Raw genomic sequence first — 12476 nt, 5'->3', positions numbered from 1 at the left:
GACTAGACATGTCCATTGTTTTGATATGTTACCTCGGAAGAAAAAGAGACATACACTGCTTTCTTACTGAAATTATGAACTATTGCAGTAAATATTTCATTAACGTTGTGACCTCATTTGTTGTATTTGATTGCAGACACTTTTGCCTCATATTTCCTCCAACAGTTATATTCCGTATCAGCAAAATGAAATAAAAATGAGCCAAAAAAAAGAGTTGAGGAATTAAATGATAGCAAGGAATAGCTAAATGTTTGTGTTAAACTACTAAAGGCTTAGGAAAATTATGCTAATTTCTTTTTTCTGTTGACATTTTCTGATTAAATGATTATTTGGTTTCCTCTGAAACTGAATTTTTCTTCATTTACCTAGCTGACAACTGACTGCTGCAGCTCCCACTTGTGCAGCTTATATAACTGGTCGAGTCCCATATTTACATCCAAAGAACTTGAGGTTCATCTTTCTTTGATGATATCAGAATTCAATTAGGGCACACTGTTGAGCTTATGACTCTCTAATGGATTTTTCCAAAGAATTTCTTCGAATATGCTTTGTTATGTTCTTTTTTATTTTCTCTACTTTGTTTGGATATCTTTGTAAACTAAGATAGCACAAATATGCACAACAATAGAAAATTGAAAGGAAATAGTGCAGAATATATTAAAGAATGCTTTTTTCTAATTTATATCAGAAGTCCACATGTGTTATATTCCATTCTAAACAAAAGATTGTACAGGCAATGTGGCTGAATAACGCTGCTTAAAAAAAATTAAAAGAAAAAAATCTCTACAGATATTATTCAGTGCAACATTGTGAATTGCAAATATATTTGATTACCTGTAATTTGCCAATTAAATAAAATGTGGAATCTGTGAAATAGAAAACTTGTCTACATTGTTATCTCAGCTCTGATTGTAATTTGGCATCAAAAATAGATTAAAAATGGACTGGTCTGTAATAAAGAGTCATAATTCTATACTGTGTTCACTTCAGGGTCTCTTCTTCTGTAACATAAGTCTTGTTTGTCAGTTCCATACAAATACATTGTGCTATAGGATGTAGTTACCATCATGAAGATGACAGTTATGGTGATGGAGAGGAACCTAGGCACTTAGACACAAAAAGCATGGAAATGCCAGGAACTATATATGTGAATTGGTATCTCTAATTAGACATAGAGAAAGATAGAAAACTGCTGCATACAAGCACAAAGTTCAAGGTACAGGAGATGTTTGATACTGATATGCGAGAGATGTTAGCAAATAGCTGCCTTCTGCCACCACTTTACAAAAGAGGAGCTGCTCTTCCTGTGATGTACCCATTTGCACAGGCATAACCACCAATTTATGCAGTGAGTCCAATCTCATTTAAACCAAACACCTGACATGTAGATCTGCAAGACAGAGCTCTAATGTATAACAAATTTACTTTAAGGACACATTTAGCCTTTGTTTTCAGAAAGTCCCCAAGCAACATGATGCTATTTTCAGTATATTTTCAAACATTGGTACAAAGTTTGTTGATTTTCATGTTCCATGTAGCATATAATAAAGGATGTTTCTCAAAAGAGACTTGCCTCTCTAGTAGTTGAGCTGTTATCTGTCATAACAAGGCTGAAATACAAGTCTGGGAAAGCTAGATATGACACACTTTTCTCCTTGAGCATTACACAAAAAACACTAAAGGTTCATACATACCCATCTGTGGTTGATTCCAGACCAGATGCCCTGATTCTTCTTGGGTATATTGCTATAGTTTTTCCCACATGCAATTGCTCAGAAGTTCATTACATGAAGTGAATGGAAACAGTAGTAGTGACTAGATCCAATTTTAGTATAACCACCAAAATGCAAAATGCATTTCCACTTCCTTAACATTGTCTACAGACACAGGCACATCTGAGACTAGATCTGAGAACAGACAGCTTAAAAGGAGGTCAGGACAGGCCCAGGCTGAAGCTAGAAAGCAGCTATGGGCAAGTCTGGTATACTCAAAGGACATAAAAAGTGGCAAAAGCAATAGTTTAAGGTACTCTGAGCTTCCTGTTTTTTCACAGATGACGCGAAAGAATTAGATACATGCATGTTTACAAGGTTACATTACACGCTTATGTGCTGCCTTATAAACAGTTTAACACCTATTGCCCTTACATTTACTCTTTGCCTAAGTAACGCTGGGCATGTACTTTACGTATCTCCTTTGATAAGCCTGCTTGAATTGTGAACAGTACAAAATATTTAATGCCCCCACATGATAGCCATAGATGTCATCAGTGGCAATTAATAACAACATCAAGATACACTGGAACAAGGAAAAAGATTTGAGGAAAAGTAGAAAATGTGACTGAGATGGAGAGAGCTTTTACATTAGGCAAAAAGAGAAAAGTATAATTTCATAAATATATAGATATCAGAACAAAGGAAAGAAACGGAATAAGGAATAAATTAAATACATGTTTAAAAAGCCATATAAGGTATTACACTGTATACATTGTATATATTATTTCTAATAGGAAATTAGGAAATAAAACTTAAAAAGGGATTAAGTTCCTTCTCAAATTAGTTTGAAAAGCAAGAGGAAAAAAACTCATAGATATATGTTATAATTGGTCTAGAGAGACGCTTCCTTAATTGCTTTCACCATAGTTAGGAAAAGACAATATCCCACTACATGAATTCCAGTAAAATCATGTCACATTTTGGACTTGTTTTATATTATGTCCTTCATTCTTCAGCTTAAAACAAAACGTGCAACTGTTGAGTAACGTTTCCTAGTTTAAATTTATCTTAATTTGATTTGAGCAAGATGGTAGTATATATGCAAGAAAAAGATTAAAACTAGAACTACTATGTCCCTAGCTCTGTATTACATCTGAAATCATATTCTTGCTCAAACAGGTCTAATCCAGCTCTATGTGGTTGTTTCAGGCAGGCTATATATTTTTCACAGACTAAAATAACTGATGTTCTTGTGAATCAATATTTCTCTTGTAAATCAATATTTCTCTTTCTGCATTCTAACACTTTTTAAAGAATTGGAGATTGCTCATATTACTTCTTTTAATAAAGGGGATACAAGAGCTAACTATAAAAGTATACTTCAGTCCTCTATTGAAAGTGTGACTGTTAAGACCTCCTCTGACAGCATGTATCATAACTCTGCTAAAACCACATATGATTTACATTGTTTCCAGCATTAAACTTGCTGTTGGTTTCATTTTTAATGCTATATCTTTTGCCAGTCACCACAATTTAAATTGATCAGTTAGATCATCTTTTTTATGGGAGCAGGATAGGAAGGTTAATGACACATGGAGTTTTATTCTTTCAGGTATTAGGCTAGGTACAGAGCCCGAATTCTCAAAGCTCATAAGTGTATGCTTAATCCACTCCTATGCAGAACATTAAGCAAGTGCTTTAAGAGTTCTTCGGAATGGGGATGCTTTCACATACCAGTGCCTAGGCCATTTATTGTGCAGGGAAGGGCGATATATAAAAGACAAAATCTTAAACATGTCATATTGACTCAAAAATATGGTATGTCTGGAAAGAAGCCTCCCAACGCTCTGCAACCGACAACCTAAAGATGATGAACAACTTCTAAAGAGTAAAGAATCCCAAATCAGATATTTTTACTGTTGCTATCAGAAAAGTCCTATGCTAGTAAATTATTTATCTGAATGTGTATAGACAGATAAACAGGGGGTTTTAGTTGAATTATATACCTTGATTTATAATTGAACTCTGCTAGTTCAAGGACTAGCAAAATCCATCATAATCCTTCTCTCTCAAACTTTCTGTTCTGCCAAAAGTCAAAGTGAATCTCAGCAAGGCTAATTAAGGCTCAAGTCAGGAACTCTCCTAATGCCCAGAACACAAGTTACAACTCTTTATACTTAGAATACAGTAAGAGTTACAACTCTTATACTAATTTTTTTCAAATCAAAATACTAGTTCTCTGCACTCACAGTTCCTGGGAGTGGACTATCAGAATACCCGACTAGGGCCACACTGAAGGAAAGGAGTCTGTTTTCAGAAGCTATTTACTGTGGACATCTTACAAAGTAGTAGACAGTATTACAGGTATGAAACTGTAGATACAGTAGTTTATTTTGCAATCAGCAGAAAAACATTTGTCACTTTTTCTTCTGATAAATATTAGAAGATTACTAAAACAGGCTGAATTTCAACTTTACTGTGTCATTCTACTAGGCAATGCGCTTTAACCATACAGTACATATAGCAAGAAAATATATATAGTTTTAGAAACATATCTCATTTTAAACTTTATACTGCTTTAAGTAGGCTAAATAATTCATAATGTGTTTACAATCCAGTAAAGGTACTTGCGAACTGTATTTTTAAATAATTATCAAGATCCAGATTCATTGGTACTCTGAGCCTTTTCAGAGTTTTGGGGAAAGATGTACAACCTGTAAAGATTTTTAAAAATGGTTATAAAGTTGTAGAGTTCATCTACACCACATTTATTAATCCCTAATCCTTACATTTTTGTTAATACTACCCAGAAACACTTGTTTTCCACTTCTTAATTGATATTCCCTGACATCTTTATGTTAGTTATCATACAATATTTTTTCTCCATTTTAGATGCCAGCTATCTATCTGGTCTTCTATAATCTCTGGAAACATGGTGATTCAAAGTTACTCGGATGTTCTAGTAGCACCTTTGTTCTTTTGATCGGCTGCATGGGAGGATTTGTGCTTTGCTCTTCCTACAACTTGCAGTGCTTATGAGGAAGAAAAATCTCTCATATGACTGTATAAACACTCAATTCAGAAGAAATCTGACATATATGCTCAAATTCACCCTGTTCAGAACAGTGCTCATTTACACCCTATCTGATTTCAGTGCTTTCTGACTTGGTAAACATTTAAGTGCTCTCCTGGGCAAAGATACTTGACTGATCTGGCATAATATGGGCCCAATATGCTGTCCATATTCAAAGTTCATGATTTATTATCTGTCATCATTAATTTCCTGAGGGCCAGAGTTAGAACCAGGCCTTTTATGTGGTGCTATTCTTAAAAACCATGCTGTGCTACTTAAGAAAATGAAGAATAACATTAATTTTAATACTGTATAAGAACTGAAAGACTGATTCCAGTTTTCAGCATCTAAACTCATTGAATGCATGGGTGTAAATTTGTACAGCAGTATATTAGAAATGTCTGTGTAGGAATCCTGTTATTACTTAACACCCACATATCTTGTAAACTAATAATGGGATTTGTGTTGAGTCTTCTGTACACTGTTCGGAAAATTTACCCTACATCCTCCACTTTACCCTTTAAAAATTTAATCAAGCATCTGTCATTTCATATCCTTCTCAAAATCCTTTATTTTGCTGCAAAGAGTCCAGATTATGCCATGATTATTAGGAGGAACAGGTTGCATCCCAGATTAGTTTGGCTCAGTATGAATAATCTCTCAGTTAACATCTGAAAATAAAAGAAATGCACCATGTGTGCACGTATATGTTTAAGGGAGCAGGTGAAAAGGAGAGAAGGGAAAGAGATTTAAAAAAGGAAGACTTTTTTCTGTGACTCCCTATGTTTTTTTCCATGTGTATGTATGAGCATCATCAGAACTTGGATTTTTTTCTTTTCCTAGGGAGCCAGTCTGGAAATACTTGATCATATGACTAAACATTATCCAGATGAGTCATCTAAGAGGTGGCTTTCTTGGATAGTCTAGGGGATTTTCATGCCTCCCTTCTAAAATACTCTACACCTTTTTACACTGCAAGCACATCTGGGTTCACATGGCTGCACAGCCTCCCATTCCTATCATGCTGGATGTAGCCATGACAGGTGTAGCCACGAATCCTTTCCATGTAAATTTCCAGTGTTCTCAAAACAGAAGTCATGTAAGAAAGAGCTTCCACTTTTCGACACACTATGCAGAGAATACAGGAAAATTATCTACTGAAAACCATGATGATGATTTAGAAGTCAATGAGACTTAAGTAGAAGCAGCTGTATTACTATGGTGGGTGACATGATCCAGAGAGATGAACAAACACCTGCTACCCACCTCACAGCATACTGTTAGACTTAATTAGTCAATGTTGAAAAGCACTTTAAAATCCATGGAAAAAAGGGCAAGTATTATTAACTTTTATTATAATTATCATAATTATCTCTATTATTGTTATGTGAGATGCACTGTGTGAGAAGGCACAAGATTGCAACAATGAGTGCTGTTGCTAGAAGATACAAAATATCAATTTATTTTAAAATTCTCTAAATTATAGCCATGTCTACACTGTCAGTTTGGCTAATGTCTCATTGTAGTCTTTGGTCCCACTTCTCTGATATTCCACACTGCATGCATGCTAGTTTGCTCCTGGGCTGTCGTTTGGAGAGTGCCTTTAACTCCTGAAAAGAAACCTTACCAAGACTGAGGTTACCTCATGCTTTTTGTTCCATGCAGACAATGTGTATATAACCATTACAGGAAATGAATCCTATACTTTGGGACAGTCCTTCAAAAGCAGTACTACAATTCAGTTCGATCGCAGACACCCATACCACTCCCTGGGCAACATACCTTGCATTCTTTGTACTCTGCTACAAACCCACGATCCCACTGCAACCAGCAGTCATTATTTCAGGTCATCTGGTTCACTAAAAAAAGGGAGCAAAAAATGTCTTACCATCACACAGGGGATCCCTGAAGACAGAAGAGACCTGGACACTGCAGTCCATTTGTGTGGGGAAAGCAGAGGCCCCAGGAGCCTTATCTTTGGCAGAATCAAACCTCTGCTTCACAAGAAGTGGCCAGACTGGCTGATGTTGCAGGGTAGGAACAAGTTGCCAGCCATGTCAACTCAAACATCAAATCTCCCTGAAGACTAGCTTGTTAATGATGATTGCCAGCCAGAGGTCTAGTGCAGCTTGGCACGCATGACCCGAGCAGGACCTTTGGGACCATCACAAGAAAGCAGTTGTGGTAAACACTCAGCTTTCCTTACATCTGACTGAGAACAAAGAGCAAGGAGGAAGGGGGCAGGGGATACTGATTGTGTTTGGGGGCAGACAAAGTATGACAGGGAGCAGGCTGAAACAAGCAGGGCACAGGCTACACAGGGGAACAACAGCTTCTGTACCTGGCAGCCTCCCATCACCAGCTCACCTGACTGTACATTCAGAGAACAGGTCTGCATGACAAAAAGCTACATCACAGCTCAGGTTTTTGCTGGCCAAGAACACAAAGTGAGACTGATAAATGACAGCCATACACATTTATGACCATCAAGACCAGATAAACATCTACAAACAGTGTACAAACATAAGCTGTCAGGCATCTCCTCTGCATGGGTCAGAGAACAAGTACTACTAATGTGGCACTCTGTTCCTCAGGTGGAAAGAACAAGCATTCAAAATTCATTGAAAGTGAAACAAGGACTGCAGCTGTCAGAGACAGTGCTTACTGGTTTTCCAGAGCACCATGCTGGTAAAGAAGCAAGCACAACCCTGTCACCTGCCTCACACATCCTTCATTCTCTCCCTGCTTTTCCCCCTGATGACACACCCACTACGGGCTTATCAAGGTATCACTTTCTGGCACCTTTTCTCTGTCCCACCAGCCTAGGAAGCATCTAATTGAGGTGCAGCTACACCCCTGTGGCTATCTCACACTGTGGTCACAGGAGAAGAATCTCTGATTTGCCAGGATGGTAAAAAACAGGATTTTGAAGGAGCCAGGCATCAAGCATGGAGCCACAGCAGCTGGTCGTTCCATCCGTGACTCTTCTATAGCAGTCTCTAATGTCCTGATATAACAGGAGACCTTGTAGCTGGGGTATTTATCTATTTATAGGGGATGCCTCATGGGAATGTGAATCTCATTGACAACCACAGCTCTCAAAAGCCCTGAAAGGCATCTGCAGGAATTGTTGATGAAGACTTCTCATGGGCCAACAATCTGTTGAAGCCTTTCAGACCTCAATTGTGATCAGACCTGCAGAGGAATGATTCCACAGTAGCCAGTAAAAGCTGTGCCTGACAAGCCTCAGAGGTTCAGCAGTGACCATTTTTCAGATGGTATTGGGGCCCAGAAAAGGATATGCTTGATCTTGCTTGTAGCGCTGATCCTGGCATAGCAGCTTAAATGTGATTCTCTGCATTTAAAAGGTGCATACACAACCTCGTTCCCCCTAGGGGTTATAATCATCAAAATGTCTATGTTCCAGGGTCTTGCAAGCAGGATTTCCTCTCACTTTGTAAGGTCCCCAGAGCAGAGGAGGAAGCAGCACACCCAGTGATGTGGTCAAGATGATACCCTGTCTACTTGATCAACAGCAGGAAGAAAAAAAAAGTAGCAGAGAGTAACATGCAAACACAGCACTCAAAACAGGTTTTGGAAGGATATAGACTTCTGTTATAGATCCTGATAATACAGAGTGGGAGGAAGAAGGACATGTCCAACACAGTGTGCATGTTATCCTGCACAGGAGTGCCCCTAGTTAGCTGCAAAGGGTTGTGGAGTAGGTGCTGAGCCAACTAGGATTAAGCAGTGGAGGTGAGGCCAACCTGCCACAGGATTTGTTTGTCTTGAGCACATTGAATACAAGCTGTTTCTTTTCTATCACTACAGCAAGGAAAATATCTCTTGTATAAATCCTGGCCTGAATCCCCTTAAATATCACTGTTTTTCTCCTTCTCTAATGTCTGTCTTCTAAGACTTTAATGTCATCAAATAATCAAACTTTTCCAATTGACTAGCAGATCACAATTCCTGATATTTCATGACTCGTGCATATAGTTTCCTAGAAATCATAAATGACAATATTTCAAAAAATATTCCATTCATTTTCTTAAAATGCCACAAAAATACCTGTTCTCTGTGTTTGTTACTGGACTTGTTAATGAACAGCAATATATATGCAATACATATATATACATATACACATATTGTGGGAGGATCTACCACAGGAAATGTTATGTACCCACTGTACCTAAATGGAGTGATTGCTAAAGCCCACCTGTCATTTTCTTCCCCAACTTGAATAAAGAAGAGCAGATGCATCTGGTAAGTTCTACAAACTACCATTTTTTTTTAATGTGTTCTACTGGCTTTCGTTATATAGGAAGTACTCCCAAATCTCAGATCATATGGACTGTTACAGTTCAACAATTATTTACCATGAAGTTAAAACAAATATTTCAAGATTTCGTGGTTATTCTTTTAAACAAGTAACTAGCCAAGCTTACTAGCCTGACTAGAAGGCTTATTAGCAGGCTAGTCCTTACTAGCTAAGGCTAATCCTTACTAGAAGTCTTTGCACACACAATCTCATTCTCCCTAGGCACTATGGTCATCAAAATGTCAATGTTCCAGGGTCTTACGGTAGGATTTCCTCCTCTTTGATAAGGTTTTAATTTTTTGCTCCTGTCTAAAGACTGATATAAAATTATGAAAATTGACTTAGCAGTCAAACAATGGCATAATATTTAGGAGTGAAATACACAGGTTCAAAATTCACCGTTGGAATAAGCTAGGAAAGTACATAGAAGTACATTACCATCATTATACAAAGTCATTTGTGGTCTTAGCTTTGCTAATAATGACACAAAGCATACTGGGGATGTGTTTCAAACCTGAGCTTTCAGTTGGACAAGTCAGGAGATGAAAAGCAGTAGGAATTCCTTTTACCGCTCAGAGCCAATCTAACCACTATTTTAAAACTGAAAATAGAAAGTGTCATTTAGTATCTGTAGAGTTGAAATAAGGAGATACACCTTCTTTAATAAAATATCCAGGGAGTGTGAAGTATCTTGTCCTAATGTGATAAGTGAATCTTTTCCATATTCCAAGTTGAGACATCTAGACAGAGCTACCAAGAAAGGACATCTGTGGCTGAACTTGGTCAGATTAAAGGTCCATTTAGTCTAGGATACTGTCTCTGGAAATGACTAATAATGATGATTTGATTAATAAAGATGATTTGAGTAGAGAATAAAAACAAGATAGAGTGATATTTCCTAGATTGTTAGCCTCTCACCACAACTACCTGAGGCACAGGATTTTTTTTTTTTTAGCTAAAATTGCATCTTCACCATGTGTTTGAATTTTTTAAAAGTATTTTATTCCATTACTTAACTTCATCATTTTTAAAGTGCACTTTGACATACGTAACATTCTGGGGCAGAGTTCTGTAATTTAATCTTACATTTTGAAAAAATGTATTTCTATTCTGTCATAATAAAATGAGACAATTTGGAAGGAATTGTCTTCTCTCAAGACTTGGATTCAGGTAAGAATGTCTATGCCCACAGTGATATAATGGAATAGTTCAACATTGCATACCAGTACACGTCTAGACCATTCAGTTAAATACATATGAACATACTACTTATTGTTTCACTTTGGGTTGTGATTCTGGTATCATTTTTCCAGCAAAGTTAGCCCTGTCTATACTTATGCATATTCATTAATGTGATAAAAGTTTTTGAAATGTAAAGTTGTTTTTTTGGCCCTACAACAATTAAGATTCCTTAAGATTTCCTGTTCTTTTTATATACCTATGTAAACAGTATCTGATTTTGCAAACAATTATTTTAACTCTGAGATTGTAATAGCTACATATTAATTTAGCAACTGATATATATATATAAACATTAGTTGGATGGGTTACAGCATAACGAAAAATTACAAGCAGGCTGAAGGTTGATAATACATGAAAAAAATTAAGAAGTTGACAATTCGGAGTTTGAGAAAAGAGCTTCCAAAAATCCTACATCTGCAACTGTCCTCATTATTTGAAGTACTTTCTGACAAGACAAACTCAGTATAGATGCCATTTTGTGTAGAATATTGGCATTTAAAAAAAAAAAATCACAAGACTATCATAAATTGGTTGTAGCAATATTTCATATCCTCCCAGACAAGTTCTGTAAAGCAAAACTGAAAGGCTCTTCATCTTGAAATTAGGTTTCTATGGGACAGCATTTCACAGGTGTTGCTGAAAGAAGGTGGGAAAAAGTCAGTGTGCATCCTGACACTCTGAACTCTTCATCCTACAGCCCCCATATCAGTTACTTGCTATCCAGGGCAAGCAGCAACCCCCATCCCAAAGTCTTTTCTCACTGAGTTCTGCAGCTGTTTTTTCCTCCTGGATGGAAATTTGTGAAAAGCAAAAACCTCCTATGTTCCTGCTGCAGATGCTCTTGCTTTGTCAGTCCTCCTTTCACCCGAAAGAAAGGAGAAGATTGAAATGCCTGAGAAACTGCACCACCCTGCATCTGGAGAGGACCATAAAGAGAAGCAAGTCACTTTCATCTTTACTTTAACCATTGATATAATGTTTGACATTTACCTTTGAGCTTGATAATACACATGCAGCATTTAATGGATTTATCAATACCTTTCCTTATTATACAGTTTAAACAATCCTAGAGTATAACTACTTTATTAGAGTTTGATTTTTACCCACCTGCCTTTATATGCCATCACAGATGCAAGCAAGACTACTTATAATAAAATTCTCAAAGTAAAGTTAGGAAAACCTGATGTTAGTAAACAGACCTGCCCATGTTTTATTTTTGCATGACTATGTACTCTAATTTCTTTTCTCATTCTGACTCTTCTAGAAATATTTATTTTGCCTTTTCTGGTACTGATCTCATGAACTGGAAGTCTAAAAAATAACCCATAGAAAGTATGGATAAGAAAAAATACATTATGCACTTATCCCTCTGGAATCTTGAGAGAAAAGGGAACTTTTTATATGAAATTAAACTGCCAATGCTTCAAACGAATCATTCCAGCTGCCTACATTAATCTAGAAAAAGCAGCCTGTAATCCAGCAAGACAATAAATCCAATCCATACTCTAAACACTGAATCAAATAATTCACTAAAAATTAAAAACAATTAAAGCTAGCTACTCAGAGCTGATGTTCGTGATGAGGTAATAGCTGTTCCTGCTGTTATAAGGTTCATAGATACTAATGCTGTCATGTCTACGAACAACTTTCACATCCAAAGCTTTGGTGATTTAATCTCATCATATTTTTAATAAATTAAGATTTTTTTAGAGCTTGCCACTTGTATGGTCATGTGACCTGGTTATGGGACCTAGTTATGTTTGAAAGTTAAAAACCTGCTGTTTGTGAAGCATTTACAAATCTCCGTTATAGAATCATTGGAACTCTTGGCTTTTTCCCCTATGTTTATTTGCTGCAGTAGATCATAACTACCAACTAAGGCTACATCTACATACACAACTTGCTACCTTGGGAGGATGCTAAAAATTGTGACCATAACATAACAGCTGGTGTCCTTGGAGATTGCTTTTGATTTGGGATTCTTTTGGTGGGTTAATTCAGGCCACCTGGAAAGAAATTTTCTAGTGCTTCCACCAGTTTTTGACATATTGTATACCTATCCCAGAAAGTAAAGGTCACCTCCACCATGAAAAAAGAAATGAGTCTATGTTCCTACTTGAGTCAA

At 36.8% G+C, this 12476-nt stretch overlaps 1 long non-coding RNA gene across 2 annotated transcripts in view; it reads right to left on the bottom strand.

The window, feature by feature from the left end:
* Positions 1–4219: 4219 nt before the first annotated feature.
* The window catches only part of LOC148055680 (uncharacterized), a 30781-nt gene continuing 22524 nt past the window's right edge, over positions 4220–12476 (bottom strand). The window contains exons 4-5 of one of the 2 annotated variants that reach the window (XR_015705010.1): positions 6571–6647; positions 4220–4429 (exon numbers count right to left, since the gene is read on the bottom strand). This is a non-coding gene — a long non-coding RNA (uncharacterized LOC148055680). Of the gene's footprint in view, positions 4430–6570; positions 6648–10405; positions 11268–12476 lie in introns of those variants that run through there. The other variant, XR_015705011.1, reaches the window with a different exon arrangement.

The sequence above is a fragment of the Nipponia nippon genome, unplaced genomic scaffold, assembly GCF_047370975.1.
Source record: "Nipponia nippon isolate SJK-2023a ecotype South Korea unplaced genomic scaffold, ASM4737097v1 scaffold_2, whole genome shotgun sequence".
In the NCBI taxonomy this organism is placed as follows: domain Eukaryota; kingdom Metazoa; phylum Chordata; class Aves; order Pelecaniformes; family Threskiornithidae; genus Nipponia; species Nipponia nippon.
This window is presented reverse-complemented; position numbering and strand designations above follow the sequence as displayed.